At 41.1% G+C, this 27,872-nt stretch overlaps 1 long non-coding RNA gene across 1 annotated transcript in view; it reads right to left on the bottom strand.

The window, feature by feature from the left end:
- Window positions 1–15,536: 15,536 nt before the first annotated feature.
- The window catches only part of LOC131202668 (uncharacterized), a 55,747-nt gene continuing 43,411 nt past the window's right edge, over window positions 15,537–27,872 (bottom strand). Inside the window, exon 3 of the long non-coding RNA XR_009156194.1 lies at window positions 15,537–15,730. This is a non-coding gene — a long non-coding RNA (uncharacterized LOC131202668). The remainder of the gene's footprint in view (window positions 15,731–27,872) is intronic.

The raw sequence follows: 27,872 nt of genomic DNA, 5'->3' as shown, positions 1-27,872 counted from the left end.
AATTTCCACCTTTAGGTACTTCCAACTTCATTTCATTGCCAAGGCTATTGATACTTCTGGCACTATTCAGAAATTTCCTGGGGGGTGGGGACAGGAATCTTCTGCTTGATTTTCACCTTAAATCATGGAAGACGGTACACACCTTGGTACTGTTGATATCCTGCTACTATTCCCTTTGTACTATGCTAGATCAATAGCCCCCAACCTTTTGCGCACCAGGGACCAGTTCTTTGGAGAGAGGTTTTCCGTGGACCGAAGGGGGCGTGGTTTTGCATGCTGCCTGCATCCCACAAATCGAGCTTTGCTTGTTTGTGCAGCCTGGTTTCTGGCATATCGTGGCCCAGTGTCGGTTCACAAATCAGGAACCCCTGTGCTAAATGGTGCATTCTTTAACATATTGCTACTGTTTCCTCCCTCAGCATCACTTTGCCTAATGCAGGTAGTCCTTGATTTATGACCACATTTGAGGCCAATATTTCTGTTGTTTAAGTGAGACAGTTAAGTTAATTTTGTCCCATTTTACAACCTTTCTTGCCATAGTTGTTAAGGGAATCCATGCAGTTGTTAAGTGACGCTGGCTTCTCTTTGCTTGTCAGAAGGTCGCAAAAGATTATTATATGACCCCAGGACATTACAACCACTTTTTTGCCGAGTGTCTGGATATTTATCAAATGGCCATGGGGATGCTGCCACTGTCATAAGTGTGAAAAATGGTTATAAAAGTCATTTTTTCCAATGTTGTTGTAACTTTGAATGGTCATACTACTTTTATGTCCCAAAGAATGTCTGGGCTCTTTTTACAATGTTATGAATGCCACCTCTGCTGCCTTGACTGTATCTTCGGTTAGGCCGATTGTTTCCTCTTGACCCCAACAGCATTTTGCAAAATATTCTCTTGGTATATTTTCTGGAATTCCTGGAGCTCAATAATATGTGAAATGGCTGGAGGGCTGGAGGGAGAGCTGGGTGGGTGGGTGGGTGGGTGGGTGGATGGATGGATGGATAGATAGATAGATAGATAGATAGATAGATAGATAGATAGATAGATAGATAGATCTAAAGCTCTCCCTTAAGTGGACTGTGCTCCAAATTGGACATTTTGTGGAGGAAAAAAAGGCAAAAGATGCACTGAGAAAACATAAGGGGTTTATAGGCTTCGAACTGTTTTAAATAATTTTTAATCTGCCCAGAGATCTTCAGTTATTATGAAGATTAACAATAAGTTTTTAAGTGGTGTTAATGCCATAACAAACCAGTTTTGAACTATAAAAATCATCTGGTGCAGATTAGAAACAAATATTATTAAGAATATGTTATATGATTCAAATAACCTGATTAGGACTTCTTTTGTCTCAACATCTTCTAGTGCAATGATGGCTAACCATTTTGTCATTGTGTGCCGAAAGTGCGTGCATGCATGTGCAACAGCACACGTGCGTACCTGTACCCATAATGCAATGTGCACATGACCCCCCCCGCCTCCCACCTCCCCTGCGCATGCATGCCTGACACCCCCATCTCATTTGGGGTTTAGTAGGCCTCCCTGCAGCCTCCTGGGACCAAAAATGGGCCGTGGGGAGGGTCAACCCCGGGGGTCTGTTTTTGGTCCCAGAAGGCTACAGGGAGGTCTGCTAGGCCCAAAACGGGCTGTGGGGGAGGGGGGTGCGGTGACCCCCTGTGGCCCATTTTTGGTTCCAGGAGGCTGCAGGGAGGCCTGCTAGGCCCAAAATGGGCCACGGGGGCTGTGTCGCTCCCTCTTTCCCCCCGGGCATGCGCATGCATCTCTCACATGCGCCCCCACCATGCATGCGCATCAGAGACCCAAAAATCATCTGGCCAGTGGGAAGCATGCGCATATGCAGGGTGGAGCTGAGCTGGGTGATGGCTCGCGTGCCCGTAGAGAGGGATCCACATGCCACCTGTGGCATGCGTGCCATAGGTTCACCATCACAGTTCTAATGTATAGAAAAGAAATTATATATATTAGTTATTAATAAATAAATAATTATTCATCATTAAGTGATGTGACAGAAGGCAATGTATCTAAATGAGAAATAAGTTTGCCCTGTTCCCCCAATCCTTTCAAAGAGAATAAAAAAATAAAAATAATAGTTGTTAAATACTAAATGAATATAATCAAAGTGGTTGATAAGGAATGAGAGATTTTTATTTTTATTTATTTATTTATTTATTTATTTGATTTTTATACCGCCCTTCTCCCGAAGGACTCAGGGCGGTGTACAGGCAAGATAAAACCAACAATGCAAATATACAGGTTAAAATACCATTTAAAAAACTTATTTAAAATTAGCCTGAGATTAAAATTATCGTAAACTAAAAACCCCGTTTAAAAATTAATAAAATTTCACATTAAAAATCCAATTTAAGCCAGCCCCGCGCGAATAAAGAGATGTGTCTTCAGTTCGCGACGGAATGTCCGAAGGTCAGGTATTCGGGGGAAGCTCGTTCCAGAGTGTGGGAGCCCCCACAGAGAAGGCCCTTCCCCTGGGGGCCGCCAGCCGACATTGTTTGGCGGACGGCACCCTGAGAAGTCCCTCTCTATGGGAGCGTACGGGTCGGTGGGAGGCATGTGGTAACCGCAAATGAGACGAGGAATAATGAAGATATTTATCAAATCTGTACCCTCTATAACAGCGGTCACCAATTGATGGTCCATGGACCACAAGTGATCCGCGAGAAAATTTTGGTGGTCCGCAGAAAAATTATTTGCATTTTTTATATTGCACTAAATCAAGGGTCCTCAAACTACAGCTCCTGGGCCGGATACGTGCAATCAACGTTTGTTTGCTGCAGTCTCCCCCTTCAGGGTCTTTTTGTGTGGGTCGGAGGGGGGCAGAAATTTCAACTTAGGGTCTGTTTCAGCCTCCTGATGTGGGGCTTTGGGTGAAGGCTGGAGGAAGTGGGACTGCATCATGGCCTGGAACTGGCTGACCATTTCAGCCCGCTGAGCCTCCAGGTGCCGGTACCTGGCCTTGTACTCCCGCAGGTCTTCCCTCTGCTTGGAAAACCTATACTCGTAGTCCTCAGTGAGGTGCTTCTACTGAGCCTCCTTCTTGGTCAGATCCAATTTGAACTGAGCTGTTTTGCCAACTCTTTCTCATGGTGGCTGCTTAGCTCCAACAACTGCTTCCTGTTGGGGCTCTAAGGAGATGGGGAAGTGAGGAGTGGCTGGGAGCGGAGGGGTGAGTAGAAGCTGGTGAAGTGCCCCTCGATGTGAGTGACATTGAGTTGGCCATGCCCACCCAGTCACATGACCACATAGCCACGTCTACCCAGCTGGTCATTAGGCAGATCATATTACTGGTCCACGGGATTTAAAATTATGAATTTAGTGGTCCCTGAGGTCCGAAAGGTTGGTCACCCCTGCTTTATAAAACCAGCCCCAAATATGAAATACCCGTTTTGTAGCCTGTCGCCACTCCCAATATTATGTGCAGCCCTTGACCGGTTCAAAAGCTACCAATAACTGGCTTCTAAGTACATGCCCTCTCTTTTAGGTCTCAGCCATGCAATAATCATATTCTGACTGACCTTGAGCTCTCTCAGTCCATATCTCCCTCCCTCCCTCTCTCCCTCCCTCAGTCCAACTCACCTCACAGGGTTGTTGCTATAAGGAAAATAGGAGGAGAAAGATGTGTTGGATATGTTTGCCAACTTGAATTATTTATAGAAATAATGAAGGCAGGATCAATCAATCAATCAATCATTTCAGATTCCCCCAGGTAGAAAGGGCTGCACATCAAAACCATCTTCTCACACTCAGCCTGCAGTAAGGACACTCATGCTGGCTGCCATATGTGGAAGGAGCCATTAGCAAGCATTACATATGTTTCTGCCCTTCTGCTCTCAAATGTGAAGGCGTCAGATGAACGTTCAATGCCAGATATTAAAGCCTTATTGTAATGCATGCCTCTTTGCTGCCCCCCCCCCAAGCAAAAATGTTAAGAGACTCTATGCAAGGTTTTGTATGTAGGAAGATAATCCCAACTAAACATATTTTTAACCATTTTCCCTTTTTATTTATTTTTCGTTACCTTTTCCTTTAGACAGCTGCTTCTGAAGTATCTGTTCCTTTGCTTCAAGCTTGCTGGATTTTCTTTTTATCTGAAAATCTAAGCTTTAGACTGAGGCTGTGGGGGAGATGGAACAAACCCTTTTCTCTCTTGGCCTTGGAACCTTCCAGACTTCTGTTATTTGTTTTTAAAAGGACTCACCTTTTGTTCTCCAGTAGATGGGCTGGGCAGGTGGCGTTCGCCTTTATGTTTCTCCCTCATGGAACGTGCATTCTATGTGTATCCAAAAGTCTGCAGAATTCTGAATGCTAAATAAGCAGGGCCATTCACAAGAGGAACTGCCAGCATTACTCTCTGGCTGATTTTAATACAAATGCAGAGAGTTCTTCAGATGAATATTGACTTGAAGTTGGATCTTCCTGGTCTTAATTTGACAACAGTCCTTCTGTTGCAGTAGCAAGCTGACCCATGCCTCTTTCAAACAGCTTTAAGTGCAGGCGCTGTCAAGATAAGAGACACAACTCAGAGACAGAGTGTAAACCTACAGGTGCCATCAACAGCCAAGAATGAGAAACAGGCTACTAGAGCTCATGATGAAAGAACAGGAGAAATAGACTCAGGTTTTAAATCCCAAGACTGCACTTACATATGTAGGGCTATATAATTTGTAACTCTTTAAAAGCAAATCTACATCGGTATTTGCATTACCTTCAACAGAACAACTTATCTATCTGTCCCTCCTCCTTGATTTTTCCGAAATGCTTAATGGCAAAAGGAAGATTTATTGCAATAGTCTTGACAATGAACTTGAAGGATGCCTGAAGTTAAAAAGTGAGCATTCTCCACTGCTTCATCTGCTGGGTAGTGCTTTATGTCATAGAGGGATCAAAAGGATTGAGATAGCCATTGGGGCAGCATGATCAAAGTCCTGTCCCTTCTGTATGTATCTAAATATTGTCCACAAATGAAAAGGATGAGGGCTTTTATTGTGTTGCTGAAACCACCATCCTCTTGTTTTAAGGCATCTTTTGATAAACTGGGGTTGTGTAGTCAAAATAAAATACTTTCTCTTGGGAACCAAGAACGTTCTCAAACATGGCCGGAGGAAGGAGGAGTGATATCACCAGACCAGCGGACGCTGCTTTGATTGGGCCATGTGACTGATTGTTTGGGGTTGAGAGGAAAACTTTTAATTAGGTGAAAACCAAGGGGCCCCTCAGAGTTGGTTTTCACCAGATATGTGCCAATATGATATTCCCAATAAACCTATTCTTCAAAGAATCCACCTGTCTTGGATTTTTTGCTTGCAATGGATCTATTACTTGGAACCCTAACATAGATTGGATATGGGCAGTGGTGGGATTCAAATAATTTAACAACCGGTTCTCTGCCCTAATGATTTCTTCCAACAACCAGTTCACCAAACTGCTCAGAAAGTTAACAACCGGTTCTCCCGAAGTGGTGCGAACTGGCTGAATCCCACCACTGGATATGGGGCAACTTTGGACATATGTAACTGTTGGGGTTTTAAATGAAATAAGTGCCTCATGCCTACAGCATTCTAAAATATATGTATGAAGCACCTATTCACTATGTTTTTATTAGCACTTATTTTGCTTGATGTTTTTGCACAAAACAAGGAAAGATCCCATCCCTGAGTGTTCATATTAGTTGCCTAATTGTGGCAATTTATGCCTATTTAGGGAGAACAACATGGATTGCAAAGAGGCTAGGGTGGCCCAGGTCACGCTGCTGCCCAAGCAACAGTTCTTTTCACAAAAGCCCCTTGTGCTTTTTCAGCAAAAGATTGCTCACAGTGGACTTTCCTGGAAAGCAGAAAAATCTTCTGACTTATTATATAGAAGGTGATGGGAATTTATCCATCCTGTTCCTAATGGGAAAGATGCCTTGGTCAAAAATCATGTTAAGTTCCCCTAGGCAAGCAGATTGGTATTTTCACAGATATGTCTTTTGGTATGTTTAAGTTTCTGGCATTTTCATGCTACAAGAAGTGTATTTTCCCTAAAACATCATCACTGTGTTCTTTGGCATTTATTTGGAGAGTTAATTGCCTCATTATTATACATTAATATTTATAGCATTATAAATCCAATGTTCTATTTAATTCTAAAATAATAATAATAATAATAATCAAAGCTTCCACGTTGTCAAGAAGATCATCTCCGTAATGACACCTTCATGGATCCATGTGTTTGTGGTTGACAAGGCTGATGATGGACAAGAAAAAGACAAGAGATTTACGGAAACACCAGTTCAAGTGTTCCGTTCACTGGCTTTGAGACTGGGAACATTGCAAATCTGACAAAAAATATTTTTAGCACTTCCTGATTTTGGCACAGTCAGATGCGCTAAAATATAAAGCAGCTTTATTTTAATTTTTTTTCTTTCTTTCTTTTTTTTAAAAGTGCTTCTCATTCCTGTATCAGATAAAACTATGACATTTCATGTACAAAAGCTAAGCAAGCAATGAAATATCCTGGCTCCTACCATAGTGTTTTAAATCTGTACTGGGCAGTTTCTCCTCTTTTAAGTTCTTTTTTTTTTTTTTTTTACAGACTGACTTTCTACTTCCAACTTATCAATGCAACGGTTTCTCGGGCATCTTTCCAGAACAGGTCTATCAACAATATTTACCCAACTGATTTTTCTATTTCAGTTAGAAAGAGGGCACTTTTAAAACCAAGTAAAACTAATAAGGTGGTAAATAACATCTTATCCCACCTAAACTACTTCTGGCATAATAATAGCTCCCCCTTTTTACTAGACCCTCTTAAAAGTTTAAAGCTGATCACAGTCCTTTATGGAATGCTAATTTTCAAACTTGGGCCACATGCCTAAAGCATTTGCTCCTCTTTCTTTTCTATTTTTGATCATCCTAAATTCCCTATATCTGTTCCTTTACTTATTATACTGGGATTAATAAGCAATCATACCAATTGAAGCACTTCTATTAATTCTGGCAATGTATCAATCTGGAGACAATAACTGATGAACTAATTCCTCTAAAATGTACTTGGCCACATCTTTTCCACTTTAGATCATGGGTTGGCAGCATATGGCCTAAAGATCGGATGTGGCCTGCCACGTGAAGTCATCCAACCTGTGGTCCCCAAAACAAGTATATTTATCTGGGTCATTCAAGAGAGGGACAGAGCAATTGCCACCTATTTGGGCAGCCTTTTTGGTGAGTCATCGGCTAGCTCAGCATGGGCAGAGCAACATGTTCCCCCAGAAATGATGGCGGTGGTTTGGCCTTTGGCTGCGCTGAAGAAGAAGGTTGCCAATGCCAACCCTGGGTTTGGATCTCTCTTTTTAAATTCAGAAATAAAAGCCCAAGCAAATAGGCCCTTGACAAATTTTGAAACATTGATATTGAACCTTCCAGATACAATTGGAGACCTTATTTCTAAATTATTATGGAACAAACAGATTGCCCCTAAATTGGTCTAACAAAGAATGACCTGGGAAAAGGATTCACAACAGTCAAGAAGGGAATAAAGTATAAAAATGGAAACTAATAGCTGCTTCTTCTTCAGCTCAAATTAAAGGAAAATGTTTTAATTTTTTTTTATATAGCTGGTATATCACTGCCTATAAATTAGAATGTATGAATAAGGAAAGCTCTGCTTTATGTTGCAATGGCTGTGAGGGAAAGGATCTGCATTTATTTATTTTTATTTAAATTTAAATCTGCATTTTCATGTGTGTGGTTGTTGCCCCAAGTCTTTTCCTTCTGATCTGAGATATTCTGGGAGATTTGCAATGTTATAAATCAAATAATGAATATGCATCCATAGCTTCCTTGCTGAATATATGTATTTTAAGCTCCATTGCACATATTTACTCTAATGAACCAATGGTAGATTTGCTGACTGCTGTCAGAATGTCTACAGCCAAACACTAGAAAGACAAGATTATGATGCTGCAGCAGAGGTGGGTTTCAGCAGGTTCTGACCAGTTATGGAGAACCAGTAGAAGAAATTCTGAGTAGTTCGGAGAACCGGTAGTAAAAATTCTGACTGGTCCTGCACCCATCTATTCTCTGCCTCCCAAGTCCCAGCTGATTGGGAGGAAATGGCGATTTTGCAGTAACCTTCCTCTGGAGTGGGGAGGGAATGGAGATTTTACAGTATCCTTCTCCTGCCATGCCTGCCATGTCACCAAGCCATGCCATGCCCACCAAGCCACACCCACAGAACCGGTAGTAAAAAAATTTGAAATCCACTACTGTGCTGTAGCTGTGATTTCAGAACTATATTGCTCTAGCAGAGAAGCTAGCTGACATTGTTTGCCTTTAAATCAGAGGTAGTATTCAGCAAGTTCTGACCAGTTCTGGAGAACCGGTAACGGAAATTTTGAGTAATTTGGAGACCCAGTAAATACCACCTCTGACTGGCCCCGCCCCCCCTCTATTCTCTGCCTCCCGAGTACCAGCTGATTGGGAGGAAATGGGGATTTTGCAGTATCCTTCCCCTGCCATGCCCACCAAACCACGCCCACCAAGCCATGACCACAGAATCGGTAGTAATTGGTCTGATTTTATGACTTACACCAATCAGGCGAACTGTGACCTCTTTATGCCAAAAAACTTTATTGATTGGGTGGTGGAGGCGAATACAGGCTTTTTTGCTTTGTTTTAAAATTTACTTAAGTAGGGATATGATTTTTTTAAAAAAACATGAGAAGTAATTTTGTGCCTGAGAAGAGTTAAGGTGTGGCTAGGGCTTGGTCAATGTCTAAAATATCTGAAGGAATTCCCCCTTCTGGTGGCACAGATTTTCTTCAAAATGCCAACTCTGGGTACCTTCCCATGCTAAAGTGCCCAAGGGATACCCAGGACAGGCCTTTTCAGTAGTAGCCCCTGATTTAGGAATGCCATTGCAACTCTGTCAAGGCATAATCTTTATTGCCTTTATTTCTTCCAGACCTTTGAATCATTTGCTAATCCCCCTGTGATATTTTAACATTTTTACTACTTTAACTCTCTGCTCTTGTTTTATTGTATATTTTGTTCTTATATATTGCACAGGTTAGGTGATGTGTTAATGTATTCTTTTATCAATAGATTGTTGATAATATGTCGATAAAATGTATCCTTTTAAACAACAATTTAATCTTCCATTTAAATTGTTTGAATCTGTCTTGAGACCTGCTTAAGAAATTTAATTATTTTTAAAACCTTAGGCTTCAATCAAGCTTATTAAACGCTTCATGTGCATAAAATATGGTAATTGTTATGAACTCAGGTTACTAAAAATCTTAATGCAAAGAAATGCATTTTAAAAGAATAGTGCAGAATAAAAAAATAATGTAATAATGCCATAATTCCTAAACTGTATCCATTGTTCCTGAAAAAGATTTCCATTCACACAACAAGACTTTGCATTCTTTTCACCCTATCTTTCTCCCATGAATGCACCCCATAATTATTTCTTATTAGACGCGGCCACTGGATATTTCAGTAGAATACTACCCTTTTATAGAATAAGAATCTAATTTGATGTGATGTGACTTGAGGTTTAGAAACCACAAATCACATCACACCAAAACTTTATAACAAATCCAGACTTCTGCACATTAGAGCAATAGCAATCGCATTTGGACTTATATACTGCTCCATAGTGTTTTATAGCACTCTGGGGGGGGGGGGTTTACAGTGTAGAAGCATTATTTGCATATTGTCCCCAACAATCTGGGTCTTCATTTTACTGATCTCAGAAGGATGGAAGGCTGAGTCAACCTTGAGCCGGTCAGGATCGAACTCCTGGTAGTGGGCAGAATTTGCCTGCAATACTGCATTCTAATAATTGTGTCATGTTACTACAATGCTTTCTATTACTACAGCAAAGAAACAAAACAATTAAAAACGTGACAAAATGAGAATCTGAATGTAAATTCTAGGGGGGCAATTTATTTTGATATTTTGAAGCCAAAAGTTATTGCAGACTATAAAATAAAAATGAATCCACTTGTTTTCCCATCACTTTCATTTTTTGAAAAGACTTTTCAGTTATTCAACAGGCCTGATGATTGGTTAAAGACTCAATTCAGAAAAACTCTAAATTAGACCCAGGTCTTATTTAATAATAGCATAAGTCACTGCAGTAAAATTCTGCTTACAGGATTAAAATCTAAAGGGAAACAGAAGGGCAAGAAAAGAAGGATAAATAGGAAAAGGAATGGAAGAGGAGATAATAAGTAAAAGAAGACCTGAAAAAATAGAAATGTTTTTATTTTTTTTAGAAAATGAAGTAGGAGTAACAGACTAAGAAAAAAATATAATAGTTAATCATTAAACTTTCAGATTAAGAATTTAAATATTTAACTACCGTATGTCATCTTGCCTGCTTAGCTTTTTGTATTCAATTAACCTTTCTTTTTTCTGCCATTGATATATCCAACAATATGTCAAACATTTTCTTTCTAGCATTTTTTCTATCTGACTTTCTGCTCCTGCCCATGCATGATTTGCTTTTCTTCCTTCCTTCCTTCCTTCCTTCCTTCCTTCCTTCCTTCCTTCCTTCCTTCCTTCCTTCCTTCCTTCCTTCCTTCCTTCTTTTTTCTTTCTCTTTCTTTTTCTCTCTCTTTCTTTTTCCCTTCCCTTCCCTTCCTTTCCTTTCCTTTCCTGATTTCATTTTTAGTCTATTATGGTTTTACAATTTCTACAGCATTTTTTTGGCATGCAATAAGTGGATCCTGATGTTCCTGCTCCATGTCATTCATTCCTGACATCACCTCCCTCTCTTTTTTCTCCTTCCTTTCCCCCTTCTGAGTTGAGAAGTGCCAGGAGCTTCTCCTGCTCCCTCATTCTAGATGTGACAAGCTAAAGAGCATTGTGATGACCCTTTCTCCCTTTCCATTTCTTCTTCAGCTGATCAAGGAAGCTGCTAAAGCTGATAAGATGTTCCACTCTTCCTCTTTGCTCCCCTCTATCTTTCCCGCATCCTGCCTAAGTCAGGAATCAGGAAGGACTTTTATTTATTGTTTGAATGGAACCAATAAAATATGTCCCTTTTCTGATTTTCCACTCTTGTTTCTTTCTGGCACTAGACTGCAGAGAGATATTATTGCCATTTCTTTTACTTCTTTGACAGGCAGTCCTTATTTCTCTATCAATACTTATATAAATATCTCTTTCACCCTCCAAATAAGTCTCTCTATCCTACAGAATCAGGATTGGTAATAGGTGCTGAAACTTGATTGTATTGTTTGTTTGTTGTTTGTTTGTTTACATTTATACCCCGCCCTTCTCCGAAGACTCAGGGCGGCTTACAGTGTATAAGGCAATAGTCTCATTCTATTTGTATATATTTTTTTTTACAAAGTCAACTTATTGCCCCCCCAACAATCTGGGTCCTCATTTTACCTACCTTATAAAGGATGGAAGGCTGAGTCAACCTTGGGCCGGGCTCGAACCTGCAGTAATTGCAGGCTACTGTGTTCTTAATAACAGGCTTTACCAGCGTGAGCTAAACCGGCCCCTAATTGTAATCAGGAGACATGAGTCTGTGAGGGTATTGCAGCATTACGGAAGTAAGTATTTGGCCTGGACTGAAAATCCAAAATATGTTCACTTTCAAATTCTTTCTTCCACCACCAAGGAGGAAGTTGGGGCGAGAGAAGATTCATTCTTGGAAGGAATGATCGAAACCAGATGTATTAGCAGTGTGGATAGAAAGTATATACCAGGGGTGTCCAAACTTGGCAATTTTAAGACTTGTGGACTTCAACTCCCAGAATTCCTCAGCCAGCAAAGCTGGTATAGACAAAACATCATAGGACTGATCCGTGCAATTACAAGGAATAATCCAATAAACCTGACATCTAGCTTCTTATATAGTTATATGTAGAAAATCGCTAGAAAACTAGATGTGGTCCTCAGCAACAGTTGTGAGTGGGGCTTTCCTGGCAATGACATCAGTATATCCTTTACTGGTAGTAGACCTTGAAATAATCCAGTCCATCCTTGAACTGTTGCTACGCAGCTTGACATTCCTAGAGAAAGTAGGAGGTCTCTAAAACAGTAGGGTGTTGGGAGCCATTTGGAAGTTGGTACCAATAGGCAACTTCTTGATGGAGGAATTAACTGAATTATTGTAAGTGGTTTCCATCATAGGCAAAAGAGCACACCAATTATCTTGCTGGCAATTTATATAGCAATTTTGCTCTTAAATGGATTTTGACATCTGACTGTGAGCAATGGACAGAAATAGGTGGAATTTTATATTCAAGTAGATCAGAATTCCCCAACTTTTCTGGCTTTTCGGAGCAACAGGGTGGAGGGGATAGTTCTGCATGAGCATTGGGGATGCGCTCATGAACATGCGCACATGCTCACGCACCACTTACACAACCCAGTTTTGTTTTTGTACAGCTTACAGCCTGGTAGCAGGCTGCAAGCCGGGGGGCTAAGGACTCCTGAATTAGAGAATTCTTTCCTTGCTGGACCACCTATTTCTTTACCAGATTTCTCAATGCCTTCAATAACGAAAGACTTTCTAATGTATTGCCTTCACTGGAAAAAACTGGAACACATTCAGAAATGTATCTGCCTAGAAAATAGCCCATGTACAACAATACAGCACAGTCAAATATCAGCACATGAAAGGTTTTATGACATTTTGTATTACGCCATAAACTGTTTAGCCCATGTTGAAGTGTACAGCCCAGTTAAACATCAACATTGGGCATGTTTTATGACATTTTGAATTATGTCATAAACTGCTTTATGATAATGTTTATGTCATAAAATATCTCATAAAATTTGCTAAATTTCAATTCCACGGGAGCCATGAATCTCGGATTTTGGACGCATGTTGTAAGTTAACCCATCTGAGATAGTTTGGTTCAAAAACTATTGCCCTGTAATGCATCATTTCACCCACCTAAAGGCAGTGACAACTAGAGTTCTAGTAATATACAGATAGGTAGTTCAAACAGAGTTTTCAAAAAACATGCCATGAATTGTGAGCCTTTATCAGAAAGGAGATGACCAGGCAATTACTGGAGAAATTTATTGAATCAGCAGGAGAGCTATTTCAGGATTGGAGGGGATGCCATGATAGAGAGAATGAAGTAGCCTTCTTAAAGGACCGGTTAATTACCACCAGAATGGTACCCAAGGCTTTGGCAAGTGATATGATTAGGTACAGAGTCCAAGTATACTCTACAAGGCCACTGTGAAAAGGAACGGAATGCAACAAACCAAATTGTTCATTGCTTAGAACAGTGTTTCTCAGTCTTGGCAACTTTAAAATGTGTGGACTTCAACTCCCACTGGCTAGGGAATTCTGAGAGAGAAAGTCCACATATCTTAAAATTGTCAAGATTAAGAAACACTGGGTTAGAGGTTTGGCATGGAGACAAGCATGGTAGAAAGAAACATATGATTTGACATCTTTAACACAAGGCCACCAAATGTACAGAACAGGAGGAGGTGAATATACCTCCAAAGGATGAATGCTCCAAAAGAAAAAAAAAGACATCTATTTTCTAACTATCATGGTAGAATGACAATCCTTCCTTTAAGGAAAGGGGAACATACAACCAGTACTGGAGAAGGCTCCTGCATATTCCTTGGACAGCAAAGGTGGCTAACAAGCAAGTATCGGAGTGCATAATATCAGACATGTCTCTGGAAGGAAAAATCTTAACACTGCATCTCACTTACTTTGGTCTTGTTATGCATGGGAATTCACTGGAAAAAGCTATTATGTTTGGAAGAGTTAGTGGTAAAAGGAAACCAGGCCACCAAAGAACATGGTAGCTGGATACCATCAAAACTGACACCACCCAGAGCAGAGAACATCTCAAACAAGTAGTGCAAAATAAGAAGACCTGGCCCATACAATCCCCAAGAGTAGGACATGACTGTTGTGGTCCGCCAGCAGCCTATGGAGCTGGCAGTGGAGTCAGACAGTGAGGAGGCTGAGGAGGACAATGGGTCAGTCCTGAAGTCAGGGGAAGGCCCAGACAAGAGCTCTGCGTCGGAGGCAGAGATGGGGCCAGGGCCATCAGGGAGTGATACACGGGCTCTGGAGCCTCTAGAGGCGGAGAGCAAAGAGGCAGAGGAATAGTAGGAGCCTGTTCCTAGTGCATGCATGCAAAGAGATGCCAGAAGGCAAGAACAGCTAAAGCAAAAAGGATGACTTGGGAGTAAGGCCAGGAGATGATTGGCCCCTCCCATAAAGTTTAAAAGAGCAGCAAGGCTCTTGGGTTCTTTGTAGGAAAGCACATTGCTACAATTGTTTCTGGTCTCCTGTTTCTGAACTTCATGGGGTTCTTGCCCTTTGGCAGGGTGTCAAAGAAGACAAAGGTTTGTGATAAGGCCGAAGGACTTTTTCTGAAGGACTTTTTTTTGGACTTAATTTGGACTAAACTAAGAATGAAGTAATTCTCAGCTGTTCTAATAAAATATATTTGTTTAGGACTGATCGTGTCTGGTAATAACTACTTGGGCCTAGGTTACAACAATGACTGAATAGATAACATCATTATAATCATAACAAGTTATTATGATATATTGTGGGGAGGGGCAAAATAAGTATGCCTTGAAGGTCATCTATTTATATCTGCATGTATTAATTTTAATATTGCAGAGTATGGATTTGGACAAGTAAGATAAGCAATCTCTCTTCTTTCTCCAAGAGTCACTTGAGGTTGGCCAGGTGTTGGAAGGAGGAAAGATCAAAGTCTGTCATGACAAGAAGGAGAGGGGAAGAAAATGGTGGGGTAAGAAATATTATGGAATAGATAATAAAGTACCAGCCTGCTCGCCCTGTGAATTAGGAATATAAAAATGCAAAAATTAAAAGAAGAGAAATGCTGTGTCCAACTAATGTGGGACTGTGTGACCTTGTCAGAAATCTTTAAGAATTCCAAATTATTTTAATTGGTTCAGATTTCAGTAAGATATTTTGCCCAAAAACCTTTGTTTTAAATTTTTAGTTCTTTTCAGCTGGAAGGATCTATCTGCAAAATACAGGTAAAATAAAAGTCTCAGCCTGCACAACAAATGGGTGGGTAGAATCTGGAAGACTGAAAATGCTCATTTTTACTATTTTTTTAAAAAAAATCTTATTGGCTGCCAGAATGAACTTAAAGGTGATCCCTACCATTTCTGGGTGAAATTAGTTAATGGTGTGACTAGTGAAAGAAAGTTAGGAATAAAATTTTGGTAAAGATTGATATAGCCCAGAAAAATCAATATATATTTCTGATGAATAAGGGAACTGCCAGAATAGAATGGATTCTACCTTACCTGGATCTCTTTGGATTCTTTTCAAAAAAACACTTTAACTTAGAAAAGATCAAAGGCACAGTCCTCCATCTTAATATAGAGATTGTAATCACAAATGTGTTGGAGAACTGCTTGAACTGATCATTGTGAAAAATAGTATTCTGCAAATAAATCAGTAGATTATATAGGTACTATGTATAACTTGGAATTCATCAAACAACAACAACAACAACAACAACAACAACAACAGAACATAATATTCATAAATCAAATAAAGACCAAAGGAATAGAATGTAATCCAAACAGTGATACTAGTGATTCAAATTTCCCATAACAAGAAACAAAGGTAGTTGTGACACTTTTGTGAGGATGAAATTATAAATCTTTTGAAATCCAACTTGATAAGATGTCTGCCTTCTGTTGTTTCAAAAGGAGTCTGAAAACAAAATGAAAGGACAGTGATCCCTAATGCTTACATAGTTTGGGAGCCTATAATCATGGGCTTCATACAGGGAGTCACCTTTTTAAAGAAAAAATATAGGAGAATTGGCAAGGAAGGATTCCACAAGGGCTTTCAATTTTATCATTTATTATTACATTTGTTTGCTGCCCATCTCACCACAAAGTGACTCTGAGTGGCTTGCAACATTCAAAACAATAAAACCATGAAAAATAAAGCTTTCTAATAACAATAAAATACAAATGATAATTAAATTATAATTGCAAGATGGAGAGGGATGGAGCAGAGGGGGAAGGTAGGTTTTTCAATTGGTCCATCAATCACTTCCAGTGCTATACTTTCTCATTAGGGTCCCAAGTTGGCAGAACCCAGTCTTCAGGCCCTTATGGAAGATCAGGAAGGTGGCAGTGGATCTCACCCCAGGGGGCAAGATGTTCCAATGATTACGAGCCACAACACAAAACGCTCTTCTTCTGGACCCTACCAGCTGCAATTCCTTGACTGACACAGCATGGGTGGGGCGTGCCGGTCCCATTGGGGTGAGTCAGGGGTGAAATCCAGCAGGTTCTGACAGGTTCTGGAGAACCAGTAAATACCACCTCTGGCTGGTCCCAGAGTGGGGTGGGAATGGAGTTTTTGCAGTATCCTTCCCCTGCCACGCCCACCAAGCCACACCTCACCCACCAAGCCATGCCCATAGAACCGGTAGTAAAAAAAAATTGGATTTCACCACTGGGTGAGATGGTTCCTCTGATAACTTTCTATTGTAAATTCTTATAGGTAAATCCTTTCAAGTAGACATATGCTGACTTTGACATTGGATAGTGGTATTTTCAAGAAAGTAACCTCCAGAAATTAGATTCATTGTACTCACAGTGTTGTTGTGGGCAAGTGTTGCAGGGCAAGATCTGGCTTTCCCTCTTTACAAATATTTTAACATAGTCTGCATATCTGACTGGCAAACTAGAATGATCCCTTCATGAAAGATTGTGAATAGTGTGGATTTTATGCCTGTGTAAGACCTGTGAGTCTTACATGCTAGTGAATCAATAGCAATAGCACTTAGACTTATATACCGCTTCACAGTGCTTTACAGCCCTCTCTGAGCGGTTTACAGAGTCAGTATATTTCTCCCAACGGTCTGGGTCATCATTTTACCCACCTTGGAAGGATGGAAGGCTGAGTCAACCTTGAGCCAGTGAGAATCAAACTGCTGAACAGCTGGCAGCAGGCAGTCAGCATAAGTAGCCTGCAGTACTGTATTCTAACCACTGCGACACTATGGCTCAGGGGTGTGGTTAACCTATATTAATATGTGGCTTGTGAGGATAAAGTAAAGTCAAAGGGCCTCTGGTGGCTCAACAGACTAATGCAGTCTGTTATTAACAGCAGCTGCTTGCAATTATTGCAGGTTCAAGTCCCACCAGGCCCAAGGTTGACTCAGCCTTCCATCCTTTATAAGGTAGGTAAAATGATGGGATGGCATGACATAGAATGATGGTGTTGATGATCATGATGATGTACAGGAGAATAGCAATATTTTTTTGGGAGGGAGGGGATAATGCTAGCAGTAGCAATGCGAGCAATGCACTTGAAGCTGTAGGTCAGGGTGTCCAATCTTGGCAACTTTAAAATTTGTAGACTTCAATCCCCAGAATTTCTCAGCCAGCCATGCTTGCTGGGGAATTCTGAAAGTCGAAGTTCACAGGTCTTAAAGATATCAAGGTTGGACACCCCTGTTGTACATGTTTGGAAGATTATATCAAAATACACTCCACAGATGTTTTTATTGGTGGGGTCAGGCTGTATAATATGCTGCATCAGTGGTTGGTTTCACTTACCTTGGCTACCGGTTCACTCGAGCACGAACTCACTTCACTTGCACATGCGCAGAGTGGATTTGATGACGTCTGGGCGGGTGGGCAGAGCCTCCCACCGCCGCTGCTACTGGTTCCTCCGAACCAGGGAGAACCGGTAGCAACCCACCACTGTGCTGCATACTATGATATTTCTCTAGAGACGCTCCAGTCCTATGAAATTGTTTATTTCAGGAAGTTCTTCCTGAGAATCTTTCAGAGGGCAACCAAGACAGTTATTCTGCAGGACATTTTGTGGATGATGAATAAAGAAGTATCTCTTTGAATGCCAGGATGGGGGTGGTGGCTGTTTTTATATATTTTTTTTTTCAGTCAACCGGGGGCTTTTTTTAGGCAGACATGACTCATGATGTCACCTGATCTGTGAAACTGAAAATGTCAGAGACAAATCGTAGGGTGGACAGCATGCAAAGTCAACCAGGACAAAGAAAGCCCTCTTTACACTGAGTCAGTGTTGGCCGGCAATTGCTTTAAGCTGAATCAGACTCCTGGCATGGTCTCTCTTGGGTTTCAGTCAGAGTTTCCCCCCCATCCTTAGTAAAAGAGACCCAGAACAGATAAATAGGTACCGGTATCTTCTTCATGCTAAGTACTGTAAGTGTTATGTAGCTGAACCAGGGCAGCAACCTTACTTTGTTTTATGCACAAATATCTTTTCCATAAAGTAAGAACCTGAAGTGAGGTCATTTGTTTTCAAACGAAAGAGAGTAAGTTTTCATCACTCACAGAATTTTTTCCATTATATTTGTCTAGTTTGAAATTAACAATAACAACAACAACAAAATCAGATGGTAACATTTATTTTTTATTTATTTTTGCTTTTGCTTTCGGCTGCAGTAAGCTAATTGCATTGGCAGCTAGGAGCCACAAAAGGTTCAAAGGTAGGGATGTGATGAAATCTCCCAAATACAGACCTTTTGTGCTCACCACCCACCCAGGTTTCAAAACCATCACTACCGGTTCACTTGTGGGTGTGCGCGCGCTTGCGCGCAACAGTTCTGCGCATGTGCAGAAGCAACTGGGCGAGTAGGGGGAGCCTCCCACAGCCTCTGGGACTGGTTTGTCCAATCCGGGGTGAACCGGTAGCAACTCACCACTGCCCCCACCCCATATTTTAGAGACTTAAATGCTTAAAAACTCAACTGAACATTTAACATTCCTAAAGAAAATAAAAAGGCATGTTAACCCTCATTAGCACATGAGCCATGGTAGCGCAATGGTTAGAATGCAGTACTGCAGGCTACTTCTGCTGACTGCTGGCTGCCTTCAATTTGGCAGTTCAAATATCACTAGGCTCAAGGTTGACTCAACCGTCCATCATTCTGAGGTCAGTAAAATGAGGACCCAGATTGTTGGGGGCAATATGCTGACTCTGTAAACTGCTCAGAAGGGCTGCAAAGCAGTATATAAGTCTAAGTGCTATTGCTTGCTATTATTTGATGGCTTAATTGTCCAATTTCAACAGCATAGGTCATTTACTTTTGTACTAAATAATAGCTTACAATTTGTTATTCGGTCTCCAACTCATGTCCAACTCTTTGCAACCCCAAGGACTTTGCACACCAGACTTCCCTGTCCTCCATCGTCTCCCAGAGTTTGCCCAAATTCATGTCCATTGCATCAATGACACTATCTAACAATCTCATTCTCTCCCATCTCTTTCTCCTTTTGCCTTCCATCTTTCCCAGCATCAGGGTCTTTTCATTTACAATTAAGAGAGACTAAACCAAGCAAGAAATCTTTTCCTGGTTTAAATGAACCACTGATCCTTTTGTGTCTGGTACAGTGGTTATTTTAATTAAATCTTACCCAGTATGCTCTCGACAACTCATTAATTCTCATTATTATGGACTTCCTTATTCCCATAACTCCTGGCCGCTTGCCGCCCATCATGTGGAAGATTATGGAAACTGAAATGTCATACTAGGAGAGGCAAGGAAGGCAAATTTAAATAACTGGTTGCAGAAAGAACCCCAAAATCACAATTCATAATCATTATATAATGGTTTAATGATTATTTCAGTTATTTTACTGTTTTATTGGATTGTTGTATGCCATCCATAGTCATTTTCTGTGAGATGGACGGCCATACAGATTTGATTATTAAATAAATCAATAACCTTCAGCCAGTGATTTGCATAACACAGGAGAAATCAGTTGACTGAGTCTGGTTAAAATGAACACCTCCAGGAATTAATTGGCTTGGTCAGTTAACTCGGCTTTGTAGTTCTGTGACCCAATTAAGCAATTAGGCAAATTAAGACACCCAGTATCTTAGGTTTTTGGCATCAGTTGATCTATTCTTGCCAAATATGTAAACACTTAGGAGCGGGAGGGAGAAAAAGCAACTGTTTTCTTTCTATCTTTCCTCAAAGGGCACTGAAAAAACATGACAAAGGCCAAGACATCAAGAAAGCAGATAGCAAATGCCTTGCTTATGACAGGATCAGATTAAAAAAAATGTTCTTCTAGTACAGAAGTGAAGTTCCATGCTCACAAACATTCACTCAAGTGTAATTTGCTCTGAGGGTAAAATAGGATATTTGTCAGGAAACAGAGACATTCCAGATCAATTTTTTTTCTCCAGTTTAAATACCTGGCACTTTTTAGATGTGTTAGGACTGTTAATATGATACTATATGTGAGAAGCCTTGAGCACATGAAGATATCATATGTAATATATCTTGAACATTATGCTCTCTCTAAACTAAAACTGATTTACTGTGGCTAGAATGGGTGTGGGTCAGATGTGGTATTCAGCTGGTTCAGACTGGTTGGCCTGAACCGGTAGCGGAAATTGCGGGTGGGCCCACCTCCCCACCCCGACTCTATGCCATCCTATTTAGGGATGCTTTTAAGGCCAGGATGATGTGTGAAAGGCAAGTGAATGAGCAAAGCTCATGCACAGAAGACCAGGCACATGCGTGGAAGGCAGGCATATGCGCAAACTGGGTGCACATGTGCATGAAGTGAGCGCACACATGCATGGTGAACTGATAACAACAATGTGCAACCCACTGCTGGTGCGGGTATTTGTATGAGTCAAGAGAGAGAGAGAGAGAGAATGCTGAAACGATCCGTTGAATTGTTTCCTTTTTCATCTTTCATAAAATCCATATTAAATAAAAATGTTTATCCATAGATATATTCTACAAGTGTTTACATACTACAGATTTGAAGCATGCAAAGTGCCAGAGTCAGTGAAGGATGCAGGGGAGAAGCTAATTACACTTTAAAGTGTTCCTTTTTTAAAAAAAAATCATTACAAAAATGCAACACGCAGAGTCTCTTTATTATTCTTTCTTTAGCTGACTCACCGAGAATAAAAATGAAAACGCAACCATCACACAGTAAACAGCTGTACAGTAGAGCAGCAATAAGAACTGTGTTGAATCGCTGGAAGGATTTATTTTCCAGGGCCATGTGGTATAAATGGTAAACCTCCTTCAAGTCAAGCTTGACACCTGGTAACTACTTGGACATAACAATATAGTTTTATTTATAACAATATGAACATTGTTTGCCATGATTGCCTTCGGAGATGTTGCTTCAGTTTTCTGTCTAGCCCAGGGGTCTCCAACCTTGGTCCCTTTAAGATTTGTGGACTTCAACTCCCAGAAGTCCACAAGTCTTAAAGGGACCAAGGTTGGAGACCCCTGGGCTAGCCTACAGGGCTGGAATTTCCAATGGTCTTCTATCTAATTACTAACCAAAAACTGATTCTGCTCATTTCGCGCCCCCCAGATCAGCTGGAGGAATCTCTTAATTCCAAGTCACGTACTATGGTAGGCAGATTACCTGCAGAAATGGGCGTCCAGAAGGTTGTTTTACAGTCTGGTACAGATGCCTTGCATAACAATGGACAATGGAGTAATTAGGATGTAGACAAAACTTCCACTCTAAGAGTGGTCCTCCCAATTCCCTAGATGATACTGAAGTTGGACCACATCACCACTAAGGGAATGGCAGATGATGGGTCATCCACCAGGGCCCTGAGTGAAATTCTACTCTGACACATAAACACAGCATCTTTTCCTTTTCCTTATTTTTAAAGGTATATTTTAGAAATTTAAATGATCATTATATTGCTGGTTTTTTTTTTTAAATTGCATAATTTTTTCTATGATACAACAGAGCCAAATCCTATGTCCGCCTGTCAAGAGGAATTCACTTCACAGAACATTAGATCCAGGGTAGCCTTTGCCACAGAAATTCTCAGATATGTTTACTTTGGAGAAAGTTCCACTCCAAAGGTTTTTGAGGCACCTGGGCATTGCATCTGAGTTGTGCAATCCTATGCCCCTTTTTTAATTCTGCACATACAATTCAGTGGGATTTAAACACGATGTTAGTTTGAGGAATAATAATATAATAATAATAATAATAATAATAATAATAATAATAATAATAATAATAATAATAATAATAATAATAATATTTTAATTTGTATACCGCCCTTCTCCCGAAGGACTCAGGGCGGTGAACAACCAAGTAAAATACAACCATAGACAAATACAATATTAAAAATAGCCCTTAAAAAACTTATTCAATTTGTCGAAAAAATTTAAAATACAAATTACACCCATAAAATTACAGAAATTTAAAACCCAATTAAAATTAAATTAAAATTTTAAAATCAAGCCAGTCCAGCCATCCGAAATAAATAGGTTTTAAGTTCGCGGCGAAAGGTCCTAAGGTCAGGCAATTGTCGGAGTACAGGGGGAAGCTCGTTCCACAGGGTAGGAGCCCCCACTGAGAAGGCCCTCCCCCTGGGGGCCGCCAGTCGACACTGTTTGGCTGACGGCACCCTAAGGAGTCCCTCTCTATGGGAACGCACTGGGCGCTGGGAGATAGAAGATGGCAGTAGACGGTCCCGTAAGTAACCCGGTCCTAAGCCATGGAGCGCTTTGAAGGTGGTAACCAATACCTTGAAGCGCACCCGGAAGACAACAGGTAGTCAGTGCAGTCTGCGCAGGATCGGTGTTACATGGGAGCTCCGATCCGCTCCCTCAATAACCCGCGCAGCCGCATTCTGGACTAGCTGAAGTCTCCGAGTGCTCTTCAAGGGGAGCCCCATGTAGAGAGCATTGCAATAGTCCAAGCGAGAAGTAACGAGAGCATGAGTGACCGTGCATAAGGCATCCCGGTCCAGGAAGGGACGCAACTGGCAGATCAGCCGAACCTGATAAAAAGTTCTCCTGGAGACGGTCGTCAAGTGTTCTTCAAAAGACAACCCCCCATCAAGGAGCACGCCCAAGTTCCCAAACAGACCTCTTGGGAATCCACCTCTTAATATGGTTCTAGTATAGTATTTATTCTCTCCGGTACAGAATGGTTGTATTTTTAATACACATAGTCCTTGACTTATAACAGGTTTTTTTTTTTTTTTGGTGACTATTCAAAGTTACAAAGGCATTGAAAAAAGTGACTTATGACCATTTTTCACACTTCTGACAGTTGTAGCATCTCCATGGTCACATAACCAAAATTCAGACACTTGGCAACTAACTCGTATTTATGAAGATTGCAGTGGCCTGGGGTCATGTGGTCAGCTTTTCCAATCTTCTGACAAGTCAATGGGGAAGTCAGATTAACAACCCTGTTACAAATTTAATAAATCCAAAGATTCACTTAACAACTGTGACAAGAAAGGTCAAAAAATGGGGCAAAATTCAGTTAGCAACTGTCTCACTTAATAACATAAATTTTGGGTTCCATCATGGTCATAAATTGAGAATTATCTGTAATGATTGTTTTTAATCATCGCGTTGATACGTTTATTGCTTTATTTTAAGGTTGTGTGCTGCCAAGAGTCACTTTATGGGGAGATGAGCCACCCTATAAATTTACTAAATAAATAAACATACCCACAAATAAAGGCTGCAGCATTAAAAACTGAAGAGAAAATGAAGGACTCACCACAATTATTTTTGGGCTGCTAAGCAAGTAAGAAATGTTTGCTGGGAAAAAGGTTGTTAACATGTGTAGAAGTGGCCCCCCTGGTTGCTTTATGGACTAATGTTTTGTGCAAATCCAGAAAATGGAAGAATTCCTCATCTAATACTGTAGGTTGGTTGGAACACCAAAGGATTTACATTAAGGAAAGCTGAATCCATGATTATACTTGGATAGAGCTGATTCCCACTGTCCATAGTTGCAACCACCAAACAATAGAATGGCTTTCATGAATTGGACTTGACAAAGTGACAATCACCATTTACCAATAGCAATAGCACTTAGACTTGTATACCGTTTCACAGTGCTTTTACAGCCCTCTCTAAGCGGTTTACAGAGTCAGCATATTGCCCCCAACAATCTGGGTCCTCATTTTACCCACCTCGGAAGGATGGAAGGCTGAGTCAACCTTAAGCCAGTGAGATTTGAATTGCTGAACTGCTGCTAGCAGTCAGCTGAAGTAGCCTGCAGTGCTGCACTCTAACCATTGTGCCACCTTGGCTCTTATTTATTGGTAGATGGAATCGGAATACTAGCCAGTATGCCCCTGGAAGGCTGCCATTGATTGGTTTTCATTCTGACCAATCCTCTCTAAACTAACTATACAACTAGTCCTCGACTTACCTCCACAATTGAATCCAAAATTTCTGTTGTTAAGCAAGACATTTATTAAGTGGGGTTTGCCCCATTTTACAACCTTTCTTGCCACACTTGTTAAGTGAATCACTTAAGTTGTTAAATTAGTAACCCGGTTGTTAAGTGAATCTGGCTTCCCCATTGATTTTGCTTGTCAAACCTTCGCAAAAGGGGATCACATGACCCCAGGACACTGCAACCATCATAACTACGAGTCAGTTGCCAAGTGTCTGGATGATGTGACCATGGAGATGCCGCGACTGTCATAAGTGTGAATCATTTTTTAATGCTCTAGTAACCTCAAACGGTCACTAAACGAATTGTTGTAAGTCAGAGACCACCTGTACTAACTCCTTCCCAGGGTATTTTTAGATTTGCCTAAGAAGTAAAAAAGATTAGATTTTGTGATGAGATTTTCCTCCCCAAAATTGAGAGAATGACAATCCCAACCCCCCTCCCTCCCTCCCTCCTATGGTGGTGCGTTACCGCCTTGCAACAAGGAAGAACAGCAGAAACCGGGGAAGGATCGCTGTCTTGAAAACAAAGGTAATTTTGCTGATCAGAAATCGTGCAGACTTCCTGCTGGGTGACAATGTGCGTAGAATACAGCGACGCCCATATCATATCCCTTTATTAGTGTTTTTTTCTTTACCGAGAAGGTAGATTGACAGCCGAGAAAGAAGCTGCATTAGTTCTTTTGTTTCGGCTCACATTACCCCCTCACTGACCGTGAACAAGCAATCGACCAATAAAATGCTACGGGATGAAAACAGTGATTTCAAAGAGTTCATTAGAATGAGAAAATATCTTGAATCACTGAGAATACCCTTAGCCTACCTAGACTTTGTGTCATAATTCTGTATACTTTCAGGAAATGTTTGTGAAGCAGTTCCAGCTATCCCATAATTTGGCAGTCAACCAGTGGTGAAATCCAAATTTTTTTTACTACCGGTTCTGTGGGCTTGTGGGCGTGGTGTGGTTGGTGGGCCTGGCAGGGGGAGGATACTGCAAAATCCCCATTCCCTCCCCACTCCTGGGGGAAGGATATTGCAAAATCTCCATTCCCACCCCACTCTAGGGCCAGCCAGAGGTGGCATTTGCCGGTTCTCCAAATTGCTCCAAATTGCCGTTACCGGTTCTCCAGAACCTGTCAGAACCTGCTGGATTTCACCCCTGCAGTCAACCCAGGACTCAGTATCCATCAAATTGGTTACCCTTCTTGGGGAAACCCCCAGACTGGAATATCCAAGGATTTCTTCAAAGTCACTTCAGTCTCATCACAGCATTAAAGGTGACCATAGCTAATAAATAAATCTACTACAGGAAGTCCTTGACTTTACGACCGCAACTAAGCCCAAAATTTCTGTTGTTAAGTGAGTTTTGCCCCATTTTATGACTTTTCTTCCCTCAGATGTTAAGTGAATCACCGCAGCAGTTAAGCTAGTTACATGGTTGTTAGGTGAATCTGGCTTCCTGTTGGCTTTGCTGGTCAGAAGATCGCAAAAGATGATGACATGACCCTGGGATCCTGCAACTGTCACGAATATGTTTGTGGCCCACCCACCCGCCCTGGAGCTATGCCGTCCTACTTAGCCATGTTTTCTAAGCTGTGTGCATGCGTGCAAAGCACATGTGCAGAAGGCCATGAGCATGCACAGAGGGTGAGTGCTCACAGTTTTGGGGTTGGGCGAACCGGTTGTTAAATTATGTGAAGTCCACCTCTGACCGGACTCTATGGAAAATACTCTCCTGAGGGTCTCTTCAAATGTGAATCGATTATTTCCTTAACTCGTAAAGCTTGCTAGATAACCATTACCAGCACCAACACCCTGAGAAGGCCATTCGCAAGGATTTACAAAAATCAAATCGAAGGAAGATAAAAGAGAAAATGTAAACAGCAAAATGGCAGGATTCGATTGCTTAACTCATCTGTATGTGTGCTTGTTTTTCCAATTCTAAACAGAATTTGCTTCCCAAACCATTCAGCAATCAACAACCTTTGTGGACAAATTTTTCTTTTCCAACTCCTTCCTTTCATCGAAGCATATTATAGCTCAACTGGACTCTGCTCCTCTCCCCAACAGCTTCCTTTCGTGCATAATAAGCCCTCATTTGTTGGGTTAGCAAAATGGCTGCTGTCACTCCGACAATGGGGATTGCCGCTGAAAATAGATCTGCATGCCGGAAGCAGAGCGCCAATCTTGCAGGTTTCTCCTCAAGAGGTGTAACACATCTCATTACCACTTTTGGGAAGAAATCTGCTGTTAGCAGAGGATTTTCTTCTTGTTTCAAGGGCACGAATATAATTATCACTTTATAATTTATGGAGTGCCAACTGCTCCACCACCGCATCTTACAAGCAATAATGCGCTTTAGGGAATGCACAAGTCTGTGGTGCCTGCGACTCATTAGAGGAGCAGATTTCCCTCCAAAAATGAAATATTTGGGCAACCTACAGCCCATGAGTTACAAAGAGCAAGATTTCCAGAGGCCAAACCTTGGGAACGTGGGACTTAATGGGGGGGGGGAAGGAGGGGGAGTTCCACGTGCCCCCTCCACTCACTAGATAATTCTATCCAATTTGACTTCTCTTGACTCTTTCCTTAGCTTGTCATCTTCAATTAATTTCCAGTTTGTCTAGATTAACACCTTTCTCTTAACTTCTGTTCTATGCTCCATTAGGGGCTGCTGTGGATTCCAACCGTGTGAGAGATGAAACTGACAAGTTGCTACCTTCTGAAAATTACAAGGGGAAGCCTTCACTCGTTTTTGTCTCAGTGGATTTTCCAGGCAAATCTGATCTGTTCTACATCCAGCAAGCAAATTCATTCAGCTACCTCTGTCCAAGCCTTGCTGTGTTATCTCTTTAAACAGAATACAACAGTGGGACGTCAGCTTCGGCACTGTAGCTCTTTTCTCCTTCTCCCAATTTTCTTAATATCTAGCTAGAAAAGGCCTCTAGAGAACCTAGTCACCAGATAATGCTATTTTTGCTTCTCCTGCTGTGCCCCAGGGCTCTTCTTAAGATGGCACATGGATATTTTGCTCAAAGAATTTCCCTGACTAAGGAACTCCCAAATAGGAGCACAGCTAGCTCACAGCCAAGAAGAGGGAATGCCTGTATTCACTGTCTGACTTTGATCCTTCTATAGCTGTTTTGCCTCCTTTGATTATTAGTATCCATTATAGTTTTTGTATGATATAATAAAAATATGCTTTTGCAAATGCAAATTTCTATTGCTATTGTCAAAACAGAAATGGATACAGCAATCCAGGGTCTTGAATGCTCAGCTGAAACAGGAAGCCTAATTCTGTTTAGCGACATAAATATTGTCAGCAGGTTCTAAATTAGAGGGTCAGTAGGTATCGTAATGCAGCTTTGCATTTATCCAGTGTCTTATGAAAATATCTACGATCTTATCAGATGGCTATCGTATGAATATTAAGTCACTAGCTGAATACTCGTGCTCCACTATGAAACATGTGATTGGGCTTGGTAAATCAACACTTTCAGCTTGAAAATTAATTAGTAGTTACAATCAGTCTCTCCTCTCCCCTTCTCTCCCTCAGGCTTGCCCCATAGAAGCCTCCCCTATCCTTTCCCCTTTTCTCTCTCAGCCTTGCAGCATAGAAGCCTCCCCTATCCTGTC

The sequence above is a fragment of the Ahaetulla prasina genome, chromosome 1, assembly GCF_028640845.1.
Source record: "Ahaetulla prasina isolate Xishuangbanna chromosome 1, ASM2864084v1, whole genome shotgun sequence".
Lineage (NCBI taxonomy): Eukaryota > Metazoa > Chordata > Lepidosauria > Squamata > Colubridae > Ahaetulla > Ahaetulla prasina.
The sequence above is the reverse complement of the archived record's forward strand: the minus strand, read 5'-3'. Positions and strand labels throughout refer to the sequence as shown.